The sequence below is a fragment of the Perca flavescens genome, unplaced genomic scaffold, assembly GCF_004354835.1.
Source record: "Perca flavescens isolate YP-PL-M2 unplaced genomic scaffold, PFLA_1.0 EPR50_1.1_unplaced_scaf_17, whole genome shotgun sequence".
NCBI classification, from domain to species: Eukaryota; Metazoa; Chordata; class Actinopteri; order Perciformes; family Percidae; genus Perca; species Perca flavescens.
In genome coordinates, this window is record NW_021166592.1 from 30,678 (window position 1) to 43,680 (window position 13,003).

At 40.8% G+C, this 13,003-nt stretch overlaps 1 long non-coding RNA gene across 1 annotated transcript; it reads left to right on the forward strand.

The window, feature by feature from the left end:
• The first annotated feature begins 1,672 nt into the window (after positions 1 to 1,672).
• On the forward strand, positions 1,673 to 2,228 carry LOC114551556 (uncharacterized). The gene is made up of 4 exons (XR_003691922.1): positions 1,673 to 1,711; positions 1,817 to 1,892; positions 1,983 to 2,070; positions 2,187 to 2,228. It is a non-coding gene; the product is annotated as an uncharacterized LOC114551556 (long non-coding RNA).
• The last annotated feature ends 10,775 nt before the right edge of the window (positions 2,229 to 13,003 follow it).

The following is a 13,003-nucleotide window of genomic DNA, read 5'->3' on the forward strand; positions in this document are numbered from 1 at the left end:
CATTACAGAGAACAAGCATGGTTTGTTCTTTGATAGCTTTGGACATCCACCTACCTTTTTTTTCCGCAGGAAATTGGCAATTTCCTCTTAAAGAACTGTGTGGAGATGTACCATTCAGCAATCCAAGTGCAAAATAATTATTCTACAACATGTGGCCAGCACTGCGTCTTCTTTTTATGTCATATTCAGAAAAAGATTCCTTATACAAAAGTATTGAGCATGTATGGCACTAATCTTGTATGCAACGATACAATGGTCAGCCATTTTGTTAGCAGTATACACCCCGTTGTGTGTCACGATCAGAAATTTAAATGTGTACAATGTTCATGTTCCACCTATAGGTAGAAATTGTGTAATGATGTTTCTTTTCAAAAAATAAAGAATGTGGAATATACTATTCTTATAATGCCTTAATTTTTTTTTTTATTTATTTTTTTTTTAAAACAAATTATACAGAAAAAAAAATGTAGACGCCACACACGCCATCCTATTGTAGTAATAGGATGGCGTCTTTGCGCGTGCATGTGTGACGTCATCACACGCACGCGCAAACCCGCCATGTAATCTGGTCATATGAGCGTGCATGTAACGTCGCGGGTGCCCGTTGGTACTCGCTGTAGCCATCTAGTGGCCGAATGTGGTATTGCATCTAATCGTTGCTGGTACTCGCGGGCGCCATCTAGTGACCGAATATGGTAGTGCATCTAATCGGCGAAGTTGCGCGCGCATACCGCGAACGTAATGACGTCGCTGTCGAACGTCGTCACACCGCGGACGCCATCTAGTGGCCGAATGTGGTATTGCATCTAATCGTTGCTGGTACTCGCGGGCGCCATCTAGTGTCCGAATATGGTAGTGCATCTAATCGTCGAAACTGCGCACGCATCTAGCGGATGTGATGACGCAGCGGTTGAATGTCGGAACACCCGCGATAGCCATCTAGTGGTCGAATATGGGAGTGCATTTCGCGAACGTGGTGACGTATGTAGTGTGGGCGGCCGCTTCACCACTACAGGGGTCTGGTGCACTTGAGCGGAGGCGTATTCTCACAGATTTCATAGTACCTGTAGTACCCTTTTTTTACCACGTTATGTTTTTCCGCAACAAAAGGCCATCTGGCGTTTGTCTTATGTTTTGGTGAAAAACAACTAGGGATCGTTTCTCAGCAGTGCCCTCTTTAGCCTTTTGTTTACTGCTATTTAGCTCTTTTTTTAGATGTTTTTTTAGCTAGTCTGGTAACTAGCTTGTTTCCACGTTTTTTTCCACATCAAAAAGCCCTCTGGAGTTTCACTTTTTAATTCTTTTTTCATCGCTACCTACAAGTGGTAAGTAAAGCTTGTGTTTAAGAATGTTCAAAGCTATTTAATTCATTCAGTCATTCATGAATTAGCTAAAACTTTGATCGTGTGTTCGTAATGCTGGTGGGTTGTACCACATGACGCTAGTGTTAAAAAAAAAAAAAAAAAAAAAAAAAAAAAAAAGTTGTGTTAGACCAGTAGCTAGCTTGTAAATGTGGGGTCTTTTGTTGTGAGTGTTAAATCGTCATAAAGGGGTTTGGTTTGTGGTGTTTAAAACCCTTGTTTCAAGACGGGTCTGCTCACTTTTTTTACCTGCATTTTGTAGCTACGTGGCTAGCTAAAACTTTCCCTCGTTTTCTCAACAAAGTCCTCTGAAGAAAGAGGATTCGGTTCTACAGCAATGGCTGCATTTGGTGAGTATATTTAAAAAAAAAAAAGAAGCTTATTGTAAGGTATTTAATTCATTCAGACATTTGTGACTTAAAAACGTTTTTTTTTTTTTGTGTGTTATAATGTAGTTTGCATCATTAGGTGATCGTGCAAAGAGCTGGGATAACGTGGCTGTGTTAGTTGACGAAACTATTAAACCACAAGGTAAAAAACTTATAAATATATTATACACTACAGCATTAATTGATTTAGTACTGTGTTTTCATTCATTTTGTTTTTGTTTTTTTAAAAAAGCTCCGTGTAGCCCATTCCTACAGACCCCAACACGCCAGAACATTAAACCAAAGGCCACTCTAATAAGGAATAAGAACACAGCAAACAGGTATTTACGGTTTATTTATCTCTTTCAGTATGTAATATTTATTACTGTTTAATTTATCACTGTGTTTGTAGCCATCTAATATATATATATATATATATATATTTTTCTTTGTCTAGACAATCAGCCCCTGAACAAAGGATCCGCAAGGGCGAGGGCTACTAAACTCTCCCATGTGGCTGAAATCAATCCTGTTGAAAGACCATGTGCTTCGATGCCCCTCTCTGTGAAAGCTGCTACCCTAACGTTCGCCATCGTAAGCCTAAGAAGCAATTTATTGAGGTGAGTTTAAAAGGAAAGCAGTAAAATAGCGTGTTGTATTTAAAAAAAAAAAAAAAAAAAAGATTTTTTTAATCTAATGCTAATTCCAGCCTGTGAAGCCATACACGACCGGTCTCCCCCAAAAGTAGCAGCCCTTCCTTTGTTCCGGTCTCGTCTTACCCGACCACTGTATCTTATGATAGTAACACAGCAGCTGAGGTGAGAAAACCTTTTGTAGCTAACAGAATATATTTACATAGTGTTGTAAAAGCTTTTTAAATAAAATGTATATATTTTTAAAAAGGCTTTTTTCCTTTGTTTTAGCAACTAAAGGCGACGGAAGACTTAGTTACATTGTATTTGACGCCTGAGGACGATTTCACACAGTCACCCCCATGGAGCAGATACGTATGTCCACACAAGCCTAAGAAGAGATCTAGGAAGAGATCTATTGAGGTGAGTTTAAAAGGAAAGCAGTAAAATAGCGTGTTGTATTTAAAAAAAGGTAAGGCGTGTTCCAGACACGCCTTACCCAGACACTGTATCGGGTGTTCCTAACACCACTGCAGAGGTGAGAAACGCATTTGTAGCTAGCAGAATATATTTACATTGTGTTATAAAAGATTTTTAAATAAAATGTATATATTGTTAAAAAGGCTTTTTCCTTTGTTTTAGCAGCTAACGGCACGCAAAGAGAATCAGGGGAGTATCCGAAACAGTTTTGTACGAGTTGAAAACGGCTGAAGATGTTACGACTAAAATCAGTGCTATGTATGACTCTATGATAGGGGACGACGTTGTCAAAATAGCCGAAATTAGAGAGATTGGGGACTATTGGCGCGATTTATATGCAAGAAAAAAAACTAACAGTGTGAAAATATGGGGAATTGTTTAGGTGTAATGTATAACCATATCAGTGAGCGATATCACGTATCGCATTTATCTGGTATTTTAGATAATGCCATTGCTAATAATGTGAACGACGTTGAAAAATACCAATGTAAGAGTGCTGATGTAGATCGTACAGTTGTGAGTAGGTTAGAAAAACTGATGGTGATTGTAAGAAGACAACATAATACCCCTCCTTGGGAGGATCTGTTGCAGATGTTATTATCAATGTTAATGACACGTGAGAGTATAGTGGACACATTTTGTGACGTCATAGCCAACATTACACGCAATTTTAAGATGCTGAAAGTTTATCACCTACTTACTATGTATACAATGCTTGTAGATACAGTGAGTTTGTATGTGCAAGAAAAACAGTATACTGATGTCTTGCAGGATTTGCAAAAACTAAATATATTCATAATCAGTAAAAGCAATGTATCCGTATTAGCCAATATGCTATCTATGATAGAACGGGTTTCACTGTCTTCATAACTGTCCTATATATGACTGTGTGAGTGTGTTTTGTAAAAAAATAAAAAGAATTACATAACCAACATATTCCAGATCAGATGTACATGACTCAGTCATGCTTGTAGGAAAGATCTCCGAACGGAATCGCTTCTTTCTGGGAGCCTGACTCAAACTGCCTGTTGTTCCAGTATTAGGCTCTTCGCATCCCCATAACTCTTCACGGTGGGCTAGGCTCAAACCAAATGTAGTGGGTCCTATTCTAGATGTCTCACCTTCTTCAACAAAAGATGATCCAGATTGTTGTCCAAATGCGTGGAAAGACATGGCTGAAAAACAATTCCTCTTTGCTTGCACCTAGAAGAATTAAAAAGTGAAACTCCAGCTGGCCTTTTGTTGTGGAAAAAACGTGGAAACAAGCTAGCTACCAGAACAGCTAAAAATGGTGGATAAAAAGTGAGCAGTCAGCCTTGAAACAAGGGATTTTTAAACACCACAAACCACACCCTGTAGGGCGTTTTTTACAACCCACCAATAGCAAACCCTTCTTAACAGCTAACCATTGGTCTATCAGACGTTTTAACACCTTTTTACAAAATGTAAATAATGCCTCACCCCACATAAACCATGACGCCAGCTATACATACGTCATCACATCCGCTAGATGCGTGCGCAGTTTCGGCGACGGGATGCGCTCCCATATTCGCCGCTAGATGGCGCTCGCGGTGTGCCGGCGTTCGACCCGACGTCATCACATCCGCTAGATGCGTGCGCAGTTTCGGCGATTAGATGCACTACCATATTCGGACACTAGATGGCGCCCGCGAGTACCAGCAACGATTAGATGCAATACCACATTCGGCCACTAGATGGCGTCCAGCGGTGTGACGACGTTCGACAGCGGCGTCATTACGTTCGCGGTATCGCGCCGCAACTTCGACGATTAGATGCACTACCATATTCGGTCACTAGATGGCGCCCGCGAGTACCAGCAACGATTAGATGCAATACCACATTCGGCCACTAGATGGCTACAGCGAGTACCAACGGGCACCCGCGACGTTACATGCACGCTCATATGACCAGATTACATGGCGGGTTTGCGCGTGCGTGTGATGACGTCACACATGCACGCGCAAAGACGCCATCCTATTACTACTGCCGGTAACAACCTTCTCATCGCCGGCAACAGCCTTCTCATTGCGGGCAACACCCTTCTCATCGCCGGCAACACCCTTCTCATCGCTGGTAACACACTTCTCATTGCCGGTACACATCACTCACAGAGGCTTTGGTGCAGCGTCAAAGACTGGACACAGACTACCGAATAATGTGAAGCTCATACCTTGTACATACCAGACATACCAGTGTAAAGACTGCAGCTACATATACGGGTTGGACAAGTCAGACTCAGATCGTGTGCACATTGAGTACGGTGGAGGCCAATGTCTGTCTTTTAGGGCCAGATACAGGTGTCACGAAAAGGAGCTTCTTGTCATACAAGGGAAGCTCCGGTTCATAGGAGGGTATGTGGCATTCCCTGAGTTCATGTTCTACTCAACGCATGGGAATGTTACAATCAACGGGACCGAACACTGCTTTGTTTGCGCACATGAACCCGGAGAAGGACACCCTAGCTATAGTTGTGATAGCATGAAGCTTGTTCTCAAGATCAAGCTAACTTCTTTGAAACTGCACGACAACATGGACAACGCTCCCCTGTTTACCGCGAGGAGACCCGACTGGGGACTCTTTGAAACCAACAGTGCCTCAGCGTGCTGCACCACGGACTTCAGTATACTGGGACCGCAGGCAAACATGCACCACATCCGTGGTACAGTTAACAGTCACTATTGTTTCAGTTGTAAGCTCACAATTAGCAACTTTGTGGAGAACGACACCTTGCTGGGTGAACACCTCTATCACAGCAATGGCAATTGTCCGTACTTTGCACGCGAGTTCAACAATCGAAAAAGCGAGCTGGATGCTATGATGGGCAAGGAGCGATACCGAAGGGGACACGTCGCATTCCCGTCTCATGCCACAGATGACTGCTACGGGTATATAGGATTCTGCGGGGCACGCCGCTGCATTGTCTGCAGCGCCATAAACCACCTGCCCGCTAATCGCTATTTCCCGCACTGTGAGGCCATGAAACATTCACTTTGGGAAAAGCTCAAGGACATGTGTATGTTCTGAACAAGTAATGTAATAAATGTATTTTAACATGTATGTATGTACGCTATTACGGCCCGTTGTCCCTGACCATTGTTCCGATGTCACATTCTGTTACAATAAAGTTCATTGTGGTTTACCTTCTGACTCACTGCTCATTTTTGTGTGGCTTGTTATGTGTTATGGGTGTGATCTCTCCCCTGGGTGACTTGACCCATGACATGTAAGTTACCGTCACTCTTTAGGTGACAGTGCTAGGGTACACACATCCTTGGCGAGACAATTGGCTAGCGGTTATGGTATTGAGGATAAAAACAGCGTCTTGGCCGTTGAACCCAGTACCTCAATAGCCCAAGACTCGCTGGACACTGAGACCATGCAACTCATACGAGGGTACCTAGACAACTTCACGGGACTTGTGAAACCTACGTGGAACGAAAGCAAAGCTCTGTCTACAATGAAAAGAGTTGTGGCTGGCCTATTGGAGAAATACAGATGCAAATATAATGGTGGGTATTGATATACAAATGACCTTTGTGACTGCTAAGCAGTCACAAAGGTCATTTGTATATCAATACCCAGTTTAACAGTTAGTTTAACATGTTTCTAATCTGGAACCTTAGGTCTGGTCAAACACACATTGGAGCATTGGACCAGAAATGATGGCATGGGCTTTATCCGCAAGGTAGCTGTGAACGTGTTCAATGATGGGACCACAAACTGGGGCCGCATTGCTAGCTTGATAGCCTTCGGCGCTGCTTTATGTCAGTGCTTCAATGAGATTGGCAGAGAGGACTGCGTGGAGCTAGTGGGAGAGGAAATATCCCTGTACCTGCTGACTGAACAGAAGGACTGGCTGGTTAGAAACGACTCCTGGGTCAGTCGACTTATAGCTGAGCAATTCTACCCATGTCACTCGGATGAGTATCTAAAGTCGATTTCAATTCTTTATTTCCAGCTTTGTGGAGTTCTTTCGGGTAGCAGAGCAGGAGTCTACCTTCACGGACATACTCCTCACGGCTGCCGGATTTGCTGGCATTGGGGCAGCTCTGACCTTGTTGATCAAGTGAACACCAGGCTTGTGCGCCTTGCTGAAATCCTTGACTAGTTAATGTGTGTGTATCGGATTGGAATAATAAACAATTGAACGAGTATTCAGTTTGTTGTCATTTAATGTTAATGTTAATGTTATACAACACAGCATGCATGGTCAAAAAACACACAAAAAACGTATCTCTTACACAGTCATGTCACAGAGTTTACAATGTGCACACAACAGTCACTCTACATACATCATGGGTCATCATGGGTCATCTCCCCAATGACCCAAAACTCAATTGGCCTGTCGCATCATAGTGCAGTCTGTAGCAAGCTCTCTGTGGTTCATACAAAGCTCTAGGTCTCGGTCCCAATCAATCTCGTCAATAGGAAAGTTCATCATCACAAGCTCATCAAGCTGCACCATCTCGTCGAGCTGAAAGTCGCACAGTGCTTCATCGCTTTGGTCAAAGTAAAACGTTGTAGTAGCATCAAGCACCGGTAAGCCCCGCGCAGACTGGGATCGGTCCGCTATTATCTGCCACGCTTTTTCTCGCGTTTCATTTAAATTTTTTTTTAGAGGCTGAGTTTCCTTCTCTACATATTATATGCTTTGCTCCCTGTATATATGGACGTAGAAAATAAAGACACTGAAGAAATTGGACTCTAAAATCTAGAAACTATGATGATAAGTGATAAATTCCATGCACACTGTAAACATGAATGGAACAGAAGTTATTTCCCCCCAAATATAAGGTCAAAAACCATTGAGGTGTCCTCTCCCTATTGCATGAATGTACATTAGTCTACATCACTAGATAGTTACTGGTCCAGTGAACTAAGACTATAATGTGGGAGGATTGTAAAACTAGGATATGTTCTTAAATTGTACAATCCTCCCAAATTATAGTCCCAGTTTACTGGACAACATAAATTGTTTGCTAAGAATGCCAAATACAATGCACATGGAAGCGGAACAAACATGATCCTTATTGTTAAAGAATTAAAAAAAAATGTATCAACTAAAATAATTCAAGGTGCATTGGTCAACTATAGAAATGTACAGCATTGTATGTATTGCCCTAGTAACAGACTTCATTTAAAACACATTTGAAATGTTATCAGCCTTTTCTAATTATCTCAACAACTGCCATAATATATTCATCAAACATCTAACAACAATATGGGAAAAGCAGTCTTCATACAGCAATATAACAGTAACAATGACTGTCACATGAATAATTATAAATAAAAAAATAATGGTCACAACTTTAAATAATAATAGTACTTAAATAAACAGCAATATGCACCTGTTGTATTTTAATCCAGGCTGATAATAACAATAGGGTAAAACCAGTGCTGGGTGATCAGAAAAGGCTCCAGGATTAAATAAATCCTGGCTGTTAGCCTGGTCAGGAGCAGGCTAGCTGTACAGAATAAATCTCCATGGGGATTTATGTGCCTCTGCTTTCGTGAAACCGAATTCAGGCTAAATTCATCCAGGATAACTGGGAAATGGCTTAATCCCTTATCTTGGTTTTGTGAAACAGGCCCCAGAAATCCAATGAAGTTGAATACAGTTGAATTAAACTAAACATCACAATTGCTTGGCTATGAAAACAAAAAGACAGTCCTAACAATGCACAGTGGTGGGTCTCGTGTGTGTGTGCGTGTGTGGTTACGGGTTACAGTTAATTTGACTCTGTGAAGTTTTGTGTAATTTCTGAAGGGACAGTTGATGTATTTCCCGGATACCCCGGGGAAGCTGTCATGTATGCTGCACTGCTGATTTCCTCTTGGCCCTCTCCTCTGCCTTCATGTACGACTTCAGTTGACTGTAGTTCCTGGTCATCTTTTCTGCTGCTTTGGTTCTTGTTGTTGTGGTGATGTCAAGATGTCTGACCCAATCCCCTCCACCTTAGCCCGACTCAGCGACTCGTCCTTGTGTGGAGCAACAGGTGGAGGGTTGAGAATGGTAGAAGCATCATTTATCATACAGTTTCTTACCAAACTTGGACAAAACATGCATCAAATATTGTTGTTTAAAATAAATTCAGTTAAAAAAGCCAGTTCGATTATATTCTCTCATAGTTTGCACAGACTAACTTATTCGATACTTTTGAGCCTGTTATTTTAACTGTGACAGTATACAGTATATCCATCAGTATACAGTATATCCATCAAAGACTGCCTCTGGTGGCAGCTGTGTGTTTAGTTAGTGTAAGCCTGCAGATCAAAATAGTATGCATTCATTTGCTATTGGGTCATATTACTCTCAAATGAAATTATACACACATACATTATCTTCATTGTGTAAACCTCTACATGCTGAATAGAACACTAATCTTGATTACCTGAGTCTGTGGCCACCACAGGAGTAATCCTCTGTCTCCATAGCTACAGCAGCTGGGATGTTGGGCTGTACACCTGGGCAGGTCTGGAAACAGTAGCTCGGTCCTGTGTGCTGTTAAAACAATTCATCCGAGTCATTTCCCTCACATAATCAAGTCTGTTTATGCTTCACCTGTTGTCTAACAAACTGAGTACAGACTGAAAACACCATATTCCCTTACATTATAAATTGCTATTTATGTGTCATGAAAATAAACAATACTTTTAAGAAAACAGATAAAGACCAGAAACCATATCGATATATTGTAAGCACACTGTCTGTCATTCAAAGATGTGGCATGTTAACCTATCAAAAATAGAAATTTAAAAAGCCACGTTCTTGAATGACAGCCTGAAAAAAAGCATGCAAACAAAGAAAACACATATCGCTGACATGTCAATTCCTTTGGTTAGTGGGAGAGTAAGAGAACACGAAACATCAAAACAGAGCTGAACACGGCCAAAATAACAAACCAGTTGAAGGAGAAGAGTAATAGCAGGAGGATTCTACACTGATGGAGTGAAACCTGTTGGTGGAGACACAGCCGGAGACTGCTGCTGGCCCTGAAAGCATAGCAGACATTTGAATATTATATGAAAATATTATATGACATTATATGTAGGATAAAGAGTTCAAAAATACTCTGTTTATTAAACCTTATATTTATATAAGGTTTAATATTTATATTATATTACTGTAATGATAACATTTATTGTGTGTCAGCTATATTACCTGATGTAATAAAACAGTATAACCTCCCTTTATTGCATAGACCACATTGGACCAAGTCTAGATCCAAAACCACAATACCTAGACTTGTCAAACCTGGACAACATTATCCCAGAGAGTCTAAGGAGTCATAAAAATAATAATTTATCGTAATGACTAACACTCATTCAATACAGTAATAGGTTAAAAAAACGGAGGATTAGCAATGTAAATCGTGTTTCCCTGCTGAATCGGACAGTTTTAAGTTTCCCTTAAATTCTATTCTTTAATTCTTCCTTCTGACTTCTGCAGCTAAAGGTTAAAAAGCTAGCCTTAACGGTGTCTTCTGTCCAGCCTGGCACGTGATCCCCAGGCGCAGGGGGTGTTGTGCCGAAAAAAGACTGCCTGCCGAAATACGACTGCACGCCGCTAGAGGGCAATGTTGTTCAGTCTAAATAGTTTTGTGCACCAATATTAACCAGGTCACTTTTGAAAGGCTTCAGCCAAAATGTTTTTATTGTAGCCCCAAATGTCATTAGCCTAGTTGTTTTAAGCAACACAAAGTTTAAGTTCCCGTGTTGCAGTCGTATTTCGGCAGGCAGCCTTTTTTCGGCACAACAGGGGCACACAACGGAGAAAGATGGATCACTCCACACTTCTGAGATTTTGCATAGCTGGTCCTCTTTTTACATAGCTGGCCCCTTTTTTACATAGCTGGCCCTCTTTTGAAGAAATGTAAATAGGTTGAATGTTCATTATGTTTATTTCTGCACAGGATGACTCCAAATACTGACTCTGTCTCTCTCTCTGTCTCAATTTCAATTCAATTTTCAATTTCATGTTGCTTTATTGGCATGACAAAAAAATACATCTGTGTTGCCAAAGCATAAGAACAAACAACATGACAAGGAGTAAATACATCTGATGTAATAATAATAATAATAATAATACAAGTAAACATATTATAATTATGATATAAATGCAGATACTAAACAACTTCTGTGCAGTTCCCTACATTGAAACAATATATATATAAAAAGAATACAAATAACTAAAATAATAAATTAGAAAATAAATAAATAATCTATACAGTTCTCTATTTATTTTGCCTTGTATTGTGGCAGGAGAAGACATATTTAGCTGCTAGCCATGCCGTGCTTTTATTTTCCCCTAATAAAAAAAGGAAGCTTTTTGTCCTCAGTGTAGGTAGTGAAAGCCTGGTATATGTTTTTTGAATATTTGGAAATATTTGGTTCTTAAGCCTTCATATTTGGGACATGTACATAGGAAATGTAATTCTGTTTGGATATCCTGGTGGCAGTGTTTACAGACTTGTTCCTCTCTTGGTCTTCACACATTCAAATGTCAACATCTTTCAATTTCCAGCTCATGTTCACTGACTCTGTATTTCGTTAATATTCGTATTTCTTTTGGATTTTTTGTTTTGAGATATTCGGCCAGTTAGATATCTCTGTTCTGGGATTGATAACAGAGGAGTTTGTGTTGTATTTTATTTTCATTTTACCATTGTTCTGTATACTCGTCTTTTAATTTAGTTTCAAAGCTTTTGATTGAAGACTGAGGATTGTGTCTGTGGCAGCTCTGAGGCTCAGTGTACCTGTCTCTCTCTCTACCTGTCTATCTATTACTGACTGTGTTTAGCTCAGTGTACCTCCGAGCCAGCTGGTCGAGGGGTGGACATCTGAACACTGTTGGTTGCTCAGGAGAGCTTTGTATGCAATGGAATTTTTGTCAGCTTGATTTAAATGCTGCCAAAAAATTTTCCTCTGACTGTTCGTCAAGGTGTGGCAGGTAAAGACATATTCTGCTGCTAGACTGCAGCTCTCTGGCTGTTCTCCCAGCAAGATCGGCATTTTATTGATGTTGGTTATTTGGTCAAATGTCGAGTGTTTGTGTTTGTGTTTGAATTTGGGGAAATATTTAGTTCGGACCGGCTGCAGTTCTGTGCATTCTGTCAGGAAGTGCAGCTCGGTCTCGATTTCGTCTCTCTTGCACAGCTGGCAGCTCTCTCTCTGTCTCTCTCTCTCTCTCTCTCTGTCTCTCTCTCTCTCTCTCTCTCTCTCTCTCTCTCTCTCTGTCTCTTTCTCTGTCTCTGTCTCTGTCTCTCTCTATCTCTCTCTGTCTCTCTCTCTCTCTCTCTCTCTCTCTCTCTCTCTCTCTCTCTCTCTCTCTCTCTCTGTGTCTCTGTGTCTCTCTGTCTCTCTCTCTCTCTTTCTCTCTCTCAGTCTCATTCATTGTTCAAAACAGGTAATCTGACCTTTGACCATGTAAAGGCCTATCCTAATTTTCAATTTTCAATTCTCTCTCTCTCTCTCTCTGAGTGATGTGATCCACTTTCCTGGTTTTAGTGAGGACTTGGACAGCAGCGTTCTGAATCAGCTGCAGCTGTCTGATAGATTTTTTAGGGAGACCTGTAAAGACTCCGTTACAGTAGTCAAGTCTACTGAAGATAAAAGCATCAACAAGTTTTTCCAAATCCTGCTGAGACATAAGTCCTTTAACCCTTGATATATTGTTAAGGTGATAATAGGCTGATTTTGTAATTGTCTTAATGTGGCTTTAAAATTCAGGTCTGAGTCCATGACTACACCAAGATTTCTGGCTTTGTCTGTTGTTTTTAACATTGTCATTTGAAGCTGAGCGCTGACTTTTAATTGTTCCTCTTTAGCTCCAAAAACAACCACCTCAGTTTTTCTTCATTTAATTTAAGAAATGTCTGGCACATCCAGTCGTTAATTTGTTGAATGCACTTTTTCATTTGTTGTATTGGGCTATAGTTCCCTGGCCATAAGGTTATGTAAATTTCTCTCTCTCTCTCTCTCTCTCTCTCTCTCTCTCTCTCTCTCTCTCTCTCTGTGTCTCTCTGTGTCTCTCTGTCTCTCTCTCTCTCTCTCTCTCTCTCTCTCTCTCTCTCTCTCTGTCTCATTCATTGTTCAAAACAGGTAATCTGACCTTTGACCATGTAAAGGCCTATCCTAATTT